This window comes from Dendrobium catenatum, unplaced genomic scaffold, assembly GCF_001605985.2.
Source record: "Dendrobium catenatum unplaced genomic scaffold, ASM160598v2 fragScaff_scaffold_882, whole genome shotgun sequence".
NCBI lineage: Eukaryota > Viridiplantae > Streptophyta > Magnoliopsida > Asparagales > Orchidaceae > Dendrobium > Dendrobium catenatum.
In genome coordinates this window covers 1-10,499 of record NW_021319344.1, presented here as the reverse complement: position 1 = coordinate 10,499, position 10,499 = coordinate 1, and the positions used below count along the sequence as shown (strand labels likewise).

Below are 10,499 nucleotides of genomic sequence, written 5' to 3'. Positions count from 1 at the left end.
TCACAGCCAATGAATGAAGACCACCAAGAGCAACGTATAAAAAAAAGATTGCCAACAGGTTTTTCCATACCCTCCATGAAACTTAAAAGAACTCTCACACATCACAACAATTGGAAGTCTGAATGAGCCAAGGTTCAGAAAGTCTAGCTTTGTGCAAAAAAATAATCAAGTAACTTCTAAAGAATAAACCTATCATGAATAGCTGCAGTTTTTGTAGGTATGCATACAAAGGAATCTTGTAATCACTGCCTCTTCCATGAAAAAACAGAAATAAATAATCAAGTAACTTCTAAGGAATGTGCAAAAAAAAAAATCACTGTCCAGTAAGTAATACATAAGCATTTAAAAAACAAATATTATTGGTGCAAATGATAAATAACAGATTTGATAAACCTTTTCAAGTACATTAAGAAACAAAATTGAATTTCCCATGTCAGTGATCATTATATCATCATTGTTAGCCTCATCCCAAGTAGATCGAGTCAGCTTCAATCCCATATTGGTCATGACAAAATTGCAAATCTTTTCCCCTCACATGCTCAATCTATTCCACCAGAACTTTATCTTCAGGTTTACTTAAACCATATCAATCCAGTCACTAACTTGCTTCAAGTGAAACCCAACTGCAGCAACTCTACTATTGGCATTAAAAATACCTTCTCCAATACCTTTTTTCTGCTCACAAAATATGAAAAACTTGACACTGATGGCTCCCTCCACAAACTTTAAAACCAAATTTGCATTTCATTTTCAAGTGCTTCTGCAAGCTTTAGTATCTAGCCAACATCTTGTCCAATAGTCCAAAAGTTAGCAGCAAAACAAGTAATTGATACTTTTGTTTGTCTTTTAGCATGTTTTCCAAGAGAAATCCTTTTAGATATGTTTGATTTTGGATAATCTCCACAAAGAATTGCTATTTTTTCGGAGTATTTCTGCTTTGCGTGGCTATCAATGGTGCAGTTTATCAGATTTAGAACTCCAAGGCCCATTGTTAGTGCTGCTTAAACATAGAGGATAGCTTATTTGGCTTGATTTATGGAAATTGAATCAACAGGCAAAATTAATGTGCGGCTGGCAACAAGACATGCAACTATTGAAGTCTCCTTCATAACATCAATCATAGATGGATAAGAAATTGTTGATTGTTTGTAATAGATTTCCCTTCTTTGATATCAAGCATAGTTCATAGAACATACTATATAGGTAAATGATAAGGGGTCGAATTAGACGTACTAGAGATTGAGAAATGGTACAAAAAAATTAAAAAATAAGCAATCCATTAACTTAAACTCCTAATAATCGATTCTGTAGCCAAAGCCTCTTCCAAAGCCTTAATTAGTTGCAGCAATGGAAGCAATATTTCTCCTTTCAAGAGCTTCCTATAATTTACATATTAGTTAAGGGCAAATACCTTGGAAAAATTAAAAAAAAAAGATTGATAAATGACAATATCATATCTATATGAGCTTACTGTATATGGAAATTTATTTGTATCTTTCTAGAAAGTAAAATGGATCAAAAATAAATTTCCTGGGAATGATAAGTACCGTGTATTTCATTTCTAAGAGGTGCTACATGTTGAGTGATTAGAAGCATTAGAGTACTGATTTGAGGCAGAAGTAGCTGCTGAAGATGGATGTTTGTTTTCTTGGTTAATTGAACTGGTGCTAAGTTAAGTTGAAAGAGTTGCCCTCGTTCCCTTCTAAGCTAAAAAGCTTGAAGATAGAAGACATTGGTTGGAAGACCTTGAATTTTGTAGAATTTTAGATTATATTCCCCTTAAAAAGTTAGAGGTATCTCACTATAAAAAAAATCACATCTCTTCCTCGAAATAATGAAATACCAAGACTCGCTTTGTAGCCAATATATGGTCAAGATTAGAGCATCATGAGCAAAATTAATAGAAGCAATGCACCATAACTCACATCATATGTATACAAAAAAAAAAATAGTTTCTCATTTGTTCATTACTAATCCAAACACAATTTGACTAATTCGAAGATATAATCAAACTTGATGAAATGATAACTTGAGAATAATTCAAACAAAATCTTCTAAAAGTAAACCTCTAATTGACTTATCTCAAAGTACATTATAAAAAAAAATAAAACTTTGGGGAAACCATAAATTGATCTTATTCAAGCTATATTATAAACCAAAAAAGCTTTGCGGAATAGCATCAAACATAAAAAACACAAAACAAGAACAAATTAAAAAAACATATAAACCAAGCATTTACGGATATTTGAATGTAAACAAGTAAATCAAATATAAGAGAGCTTACATTTGAGATAATCCATAATGGTTTAAACAACATACATGAAATGTGAAGGAGCCTTCGAGCCAATTGGGTTGATGGGTTTTGCGAGAGGAAAAGAAAGTTATCCATGTTTTTTTAAGCTATTTAGCATTGCAAATCTAAGCTGAAAGGTTTCTCTTGCACGGTCATCAGGAATTTAGATTTTTATACTCTATTTTCATATATTTTCAATGATGAGGCTCGCCCCTTTGATGAGTGGTTGTGTTGGGTGAGAGGAATATTACCGTTAACCACTGATATGTTTGGCGAGAAAGTGAAACGTTTTGTAAAAAAAATCGAGGAATTAGCATTATGCATTAAACACCAATATATGTTTCCTCTTGAAACATTTTCTAGAAAAAAACGAGAAACTAAAGAGCATAATAAAAGTCTAATGAACTTACACATGAATACATGCTATCCATTGTTTGTAATATTAAGCGTGGAAAAAAAACCAAAAGCAATTCAACAAGAGAGATAAGAAATACAACAGAACATTTAGCGTAGAAATAAGCAAATGATAAATTTTCCACTAATAAGTTCACCTTTTCAACGATGAACAAGCTAGAGAAGATGAAGGCCAAGGGCACAAGGACGTACCAAATAAGTCTACAATTAGTAATAATTTATGATTATCACATTTTATATTAATCTTGTTTAAATCATGCGAAATGCTGCTACGAAACAAACCCTGAATCAATTAAATCTGATATTCCCTTGAATTTAAGAAACCTGCAATTCAAGCAAAAAAACAAAAATATAAAAAATAAAAACTGCTTTGAAGGATTTGATTTAAACTTGGATTTAATCCTGCTCAAAACCTACCACCAAATAGCCTCTTAAATCATGCCATAAAGCTGCAACCAAATAGCTCCTTAAACTAACAAGTTAAAGATATGATTTATTTTAGGTTAAGCATCACTACAACATTGACGTATTGATACAGAGCACTGGAAAACCTGTTTCAGAGAAGATAAGCAAAGAAATAAGGAGTTAGAGGCTCGGGTTCGGCTTGGTTCCATCCTCAAATAGATCCAATGATGCGGAGCACTATTAGTACATGACGCCGGGACACCGGACGCACGCAGATAATGTGCACATGACTGGCTTTTTATCCACTTACTACTTTCCACTTTTCGTTTGATTTATACTACAGGAGTCTGTTTTCAAAATCGCATGTCCTTTTTTAGATTAGTTATCATAGTTTCTTTTCCATTGCTGTATAACATTATAGGAAGAAAGATAGAAGTCTAAACAAGCTTTTTGAATTAGTTTTCAATTTGGAAATACAGAGAAGATGACTTTATACTGTTCACATTGCAAATTCTTTTGCTTGCTAGCGCTTATCACTCACGCAGAAGATACTACATCAGATTAAGGTAATCAGAGCTAGATGGCCGAGAGCAGCAAACGAGGTGGCTCCGCGACGACAAAAGCCTTGAAGCCCTTGGGGTGAGCACTCTAACCCTCGCACATCAGCTGCAGGAGTTGACAGAGGGTTCCTATCACTCTCCACGCAGAGGTACGTCGAGATTCCTGAAACCGATTTTGGGCTCGCATATGAGGAAATCCAAATCTTCGTACAGCGACACCTGCAACCACACAGGTAAACGCGACGAGGGGATGGAATGGGGACAGGACAGATTCCGTGATAACTCCGGTATTGGCGAAGATTCGGAGTCGGCATGAGGGAAATAGAGCATATTCACTGCCCGTCGACATTTTCAGCGTCAAGAAGACGACGAGACTCATTACTCGTCGGAGAAGACAGAGAGGAACTATCGCTCCCTCATAGTGATTTTCAGCGTCAAACTGGACATTCCGTTCTTTGATGGCAAGACCACAATTGAGGATTACCTGGATTGGGAGCGTGCGAGTGGATAAACATTTTTTGAATACATGGAAATCGAGCCAGCAAACAGGTAAAGCTACGTCGCGTGTCGATTGAAGGGGGAGCCAGTGCTGGTGGCTCAGTTGCTGCAATCGCGAAGCGTTAGAGAGGGTCGAGGACCTGTTCGCAATTGGCGTCGGAATGAAAGCAAATTGCTCCGCGAGCATAATTCCTGCCCACACGATTATGAGCAGGCTACTCTATAATGCAGTATCAGCATTGTCAACGAGGGCAAACCGGTCAGTCTGCGACTACCACATGAGGATTTTAAAAACCGTTAAGTGGCCCAGAACGAATTTAAAATGAATCACAAATCAGCTCGTAGCGCGTAACGTGGAGGGCTTGTAAGGAAATCATTCAAGATAGACTTGACTGAATGCCGTTTGTCCTAATTCCCAAGCAGTGAACTATGGCTTATGAAGGTAGAGATGGCAGGCGACCAAAAAACATAGCAAGAGGCATGTCAAGGGAAAAGAATTTGTTGAAGGCAAGCGGGACGATAACCATAAACCCACGACTGTGACTAAGAGAATCGCTTCAATTCCTCACCTGGACGTTCAAACTGCGGGTAAGCAATAGCAGGAATGTTGAGTGCGGGCAAACCTTGAGAATTCAAAAATGTGGCCTAAAGAAAACGCATATAACGAACCCACTACTCTCAAATCGTTTTAGATTTTTTTCAGCCCGGGCATAAGTCAAAAATGAATGCCCAGACTAGACACATAATAAGCAGCTGTTGAGGCAGAGGATGAAGCACGGCTAGAAGATGAAAGAAGAGGCAGTAAAATCTGCTCATGAAGATTGGGAGGCGACGAGGTGAACCCTTGTGTGTTGTGATTCAAAAGCTGCTACTAGCTCCACCACGCCCAGGACAGTTAAATTCACACAGCGAAATGCAGTGTTCAGGAACCAGAATGCCACCAATTGGGAGGGAAGTGCGTGATCTGCTAGTTGATAGTGGTTGTACAAGAAAACTGTAATATCTAAGGCTGTTCGTTCAATCCTTACAGCTCAAAACCACGCCAACAACCCAAACCCATACAAAAATTGCTGGGTAAAAGAAAGGCCATGGAAAATGACTGTCACTGATATGTGCATGAGTATCTTTTTCTAATTGGCAAACATTATGGAGCGAAGTGCTATTGCACGTAGTTGATACTGGATGTTTGCCATATATCATCCTTTGGAAGGTCGTGGCAAGTTCGACGTGGGAGCAAACACATGACTGCACAGAGCTAACCCTTAATGCTTTCAGAGTGGAAGGGCAAGAAGCTGCGGTTACTGCCTAACAACGAAGGATAATTCTATAGGTGACTTAATCGCTAAAATTGCAATGTCTCTTGTGTCATGCGAAATGCAATTTGAATTCACCGCCTGGAAGGATTTCCACCGAAATCTTGGCTTTAATGTTAAGGAGCGGAATGACGATCAACACATGTAACTGTGGCCAGAGAGCGTGAAAGCTTGCTTCAACCAATTCGCATGATTTGGGACCTTATAAGCTTGCCAAATGAAACTGCCGCCAGTACCGGGATATACAACATACAAATTGAGCTGGTGCCGGTGCAACGTTGCCTAATCCTGCCACACTATTAGATTGAGCCCCGACGGAAACCTAAATCTACAGACAGATTGATGGACGAGTGTTGCTGGAAAAACCAGCTTATTCAGCCATAGGCTTGAGTCCCTGTGCGTTCCAGCCTTTCATTGTGCCGAAAGAAAGATGGAAAGCTGGCGAATGTGTGTAAGACAGTCGAGCAGTCAATAAAATAACTGTGAAGTTCAGATTTCCCTAATAGCCACCGCTTCGAGAGAATGCTAGAAAGGTTGGCTGGGTCGCAAATATATTTTCTAAATTGGATCTACGAAGCGGATACCAATCAAATCCGTTATTAGATCCAGGGGATGAATGAAAACGGCATTTAAGACGCGTGAAGGACTCTCATGAATGGAGGTGATGCCCATTCGCCTCTGCAATGCCCCGCAACATTCATGAGAGCTCATGAATGAGGTTTTTAAAACATTTCGCTCAATAAATGTGCGTGGCCTATTTTTGATGACGTGCTAGTATTTCAGCGGCAGCTTAGAGAGCGCTCATGTGCAGCATTTTAACCGACGATCTTTGAAGTCTTTGAGGATAGAACAAATTATACTCTAAACATTCCCAAATGTGAATTGCAACACCACTGTTGCTATTTCTGGATTTAAGATTTCTGTTTGAGGGTGATAGCAGCTGATCCTTAAGAAGGGTGGCTGGCAATAGCTAGTGGCAACAGCCAAGAACCTTCTCTGAGAATAAGGAGCTTGCCATGGGTTAGCTAATTTTTAGAAGGTTTATTAAAAGGATCTTCCAGCAATTATACTTGCTCGATCGACCTGAATATGTGTTTAAACTCAAACAATTCCAATGGAAGGACGAGCAACAGCAAAGTTTCGAAGCACTCAAAACGGCATTATCCTCAGCACCTGTTCTCATTCTTCCCAATTTCGACAAGCCCTTCTCAGTCGAAACCGACGCCTCCACAGTTGGAATTGGGGCGGTCCTCTCACAGGACAACCGGCCCATTGAGTATTTTAGTGAAAAATTGTGCCCGTCACGACAACGTTGGTCAGTATACGAGCAAGAGTTGTATGCAGTCGTGAGGGCATTAAAACAGTGGGAGCATTACTTACTGCACCAAGACTTCGTGTTGAGTAGTGATCACAAAGCTTTGCAATACATAAATTCACAAAAAAACATTAATCGCATGCATGCGAGGTGGATTCTATTTTTACAGAAGTTCACATTTGTGTTAAAGCACAAGAGCGGAGCTCAGAACCGGGTTGCAGATGCCTTGAGTCGTCGGGCTGTTTTGATCACGCAATTGCAGACGGAGTTTGTTGGACTAACTAGCCTCTGTGATTTATATGTGACCGATAAAGATTTTGCTTCAGCTTGGATTAGCTGCACTAACAAGGAGCCAATTGAGGAGTATTCCATACAGCATAATTTCCTGTTTAAAAACAATTTGCTCTGCATTCCCGATTCCTCTTGGCGCCGACTGCTTATACAGGAAGTTCACAATGGAGGTCTGGCAGCCCATGTGGGGCGTGACAACACTTTGACACAGATGCAAGCTAAGTTTTATTGGCCACATCTGAGAAGAGATGTTGCAAGGTTTGTTGAGCGGTGCACTGTCTGCCAAACGTACAAAGGGGGCGGGCAAAATACAGGCTTATATCAACCATTACCGGTGCCGGATTCGATCTGGGAAGATCTCAGTTTAGATTTTGTGCTTGGGCTACCGCGTACGAAACGAGGGAATGATTCCATAATGGTTGTTGTGGATCGATTTTCGAAAATGGCGCATTTTGTGGCGTGTAAGAAGACATCTGATGCCGTGAACATTGCCAAATTGTTCTTCCGGGAAATTGTGCGGTTGCATGGAGTGCCAAGAAGCCTGACATCCGACAGAGATGTGAAGTTCATAAGCCACTTCTGGCGGGAATTATGGAAGAGGCTAAGCACACAACTCCAACTAAGTTCGGCGTACCACCCGCAAACTGACGGGCAGACCGAAGTTGTGAATCGCACGTTGGGCAATCTTCTCCGCTGCCTCGTACAAGAACAGCCAAAAATTTGGGATGAAGTTCTGGGCCAAGCTGAATTTGCTTTCAACTCAATGCCCAATAGATCTACGGGTATGTGTCCCTTTAGCATTGTGTATACAAAAATGCCCAACACTTGTGTTGATATTGCAGTAATTCCGAAATGTAAAAGCAAGAGTGCTTCCGCATGGGTTGATCAATTCTCGGAGATGTTATCTAAGGTTCGCTTGAAGCTGCAGAATTCCAATGACCAATACAAGCTTGCCGCCGATGCTCACAGAAGGGAGAAGATTTTTGAACCTGGAGAACTTGTTTGGGTTCGGATGAGGAAGGAAAGGTTTCCTACTGGCACTTATTCGAAGCTCAGCAAGAGAAAGTTCGGACCCTTTCCTATATTGAAACGTATCAACGACAATGCATACGTTGTCCAACTTCCACCTGACTTTAACACATCAAGTACATTTAATGTGTCTGACTTATATTCCTATCATGCTCCTGATGATGGTTCAGTTGTCACTGAAGATCAAGCTGCAGCTCCAGCTCTTTTTATGCAACGGGCGAATGATGCGGAGCACTATTAGTACATGACGCCAGGGGACACCGGACCGCCAGATATGTGCACATGACTGGCTTTTTATTCCACTTACTACTTTCCACTTTTCGTTTGTTACTACAGGAGTCTGTTTTCAATATGCTTGTCCTTTTTTAGTTAGTTATCATAGTTTCTTCCTTGCTGTTACTTATAGGGAAGAAGATAGAAGTCTAAACAGCTTTTGATAGTTTTCAATTTGAAATACAGAGAAGTGATTTTACTGTTCCATTGCATTCTTTTGCTTGCTAGCGCTTATCTCTCACGCAGGATACTACATCATCCAACCATCTGTTCTCTTGCGGTGACGCACAAACGCAGAGGTTTCTCTTAGATGAGCGGTACATCCAAGCTGCTCTGGCACCATCACAATATATGAAGCATCATCGGAAAAATTCCTACAACGGGGTAAGTGCGGGATACAATTGGATTTGGCGAGCGATACCAATTCGGGAAGAATGTGAAGAAGGCAACGAGCAAAGCATAAATCGAAAAAAAAAATCCAAGAAAGTGAAAAGATGTGTTAATAAGTTAACCTTTTCAAATGGGGATGTTTGCTGGGTTCGGCGAGCAGGAAAGTCGCAGCACCGAGGAGAGGAAGAACATAACAGCGGGACATATGTATATGCGCCATTTCGTGTAGGGATGCGTTGATACGAAGAAGAAATAACGAAATGCAGAACAGCGTTACAATGGGTTGCGAGCAGATGGAATTGATAGTAGTATAGATATTCATTTAAGATGGGATGTCTCATTTCGTTTGAAGATGGGATAATAGTAAAAAAATGAACGATAGATATTAAGTTAAAGTTTTTTAAAGAACGCTCAGGATGTTATACGGGGAGAATCACAAGTGGCACTTTAATAGTAGTATAGATAGATGTTATTGGAGAATGAGTTCTAATGTATTGGACAATAAAAAACAACTTAATATTAAATTTTTTTTCAAACAGAACGAAATTCATTCACAAGTATTGAATAGAGATGATTAATGAAAGAAATCATCTAACTATACACATCTAAACAAAATAATTAAGATTGTTTTCAAGTTTTTTCTTTAAAAAAGAAAGATAAAATAAAAACCTAGTGATTCTCAATCTAAGTATGAAAATATCATAACCATTCCTGCAACAGATCTCATTATATTCTACATAAACATGCAAGCTAAAGTGGATAAAAAATAATATTTTTGTAAAATTTAGCCTGAAATATTGCCAAATATTGCACAAAAATCGCCCCTTAGTAATGAAGTTATGAGAGTCATGACAAATAAAAACATTAGATACAATTTTTTGAAGAAAAAATAGGCTACAAGAAAAATAATATATTACAAATCCTTATAAGATGAACAAGCTGGATAGAATAAGTAGTAATCCATAAAATGGTGACACAGAAGATCTTTAAACTACATGAAAATCAATTAAAAAGGATAGAACAGTTATCTCATAAAAGATAATTAATAGCAATCATACTTAAGAAGGAATAAAAGAAAATTGAAGATGTTTGTTATAAGGAGATCAAGTTCAACGAAAGGCAAGTCCTAATAATTGTTTCAAGACTGCCGTATGATATGTATATAACTTAAAGAAAAGAAAAGAAAAAAATTTCATACCAAAGTGCTGGAAAAAATTCCGTTGGATCTTGCATCTCTTTTTAACTTTGTTAAGTAGAAAAAAAGAATTAAGTAACAGAAGCATCAACAGGTAAGAGGTAACAAAATAAGATAATATGATCATAAATCTTCGGTCAAACTCCAACTAATCATTTTAATAAAAGCTTAAACAAGAAATTTGCTGAAGAGAGGGAATTGACGACAGAGAATCAGCTATATATATAGGAGCAATTGAAAAAAAATAATAATAAATTTACGAATCCATCCATAGATCTTGTGCAAAAAAAAATTCAGATAGCTACTTACATAAATCAATACTAAGCAATTTTAAGCAAAGGTCAATTGTTGGAAGTAAATTTGTTGACATTGCAAGACATGTGTTTTGGAAATAAATTTGTTTACACACCAAGACATGAGGTGCTAAATGCCGTTGGCAAATAAATAAAGCAAAAAGAATCAAGCTAAAGTTTGAATTATGTTGTTTAAAGATGTTTAGATAGCTTTTAAAACCAGTAAAATA

General features: G+C 38.3%; 1 long non-coding RNA gene across 1 annotated transcript; it reads right to left on the bottom strand.

The window, feature by feature from the left end:
- Positions 1-2,809: 2,809 nt before the first annotated feature.
- On the bottom strand, positions 2,810-3,331 carry LOC114580246. The gene is made up of 2 exons (XR_003701585.1): positions 3,125-3,331; positions 2,810-3,031 (listed from the first exon to the last, which is right to left on the bottom strand). It is a non-coding gene; the product is annotated as an uncharacterized LOC114580246 (long non-coding RNA).
- Positions 3,332-10,499: the final 7,168 nt, after the last annotated feature.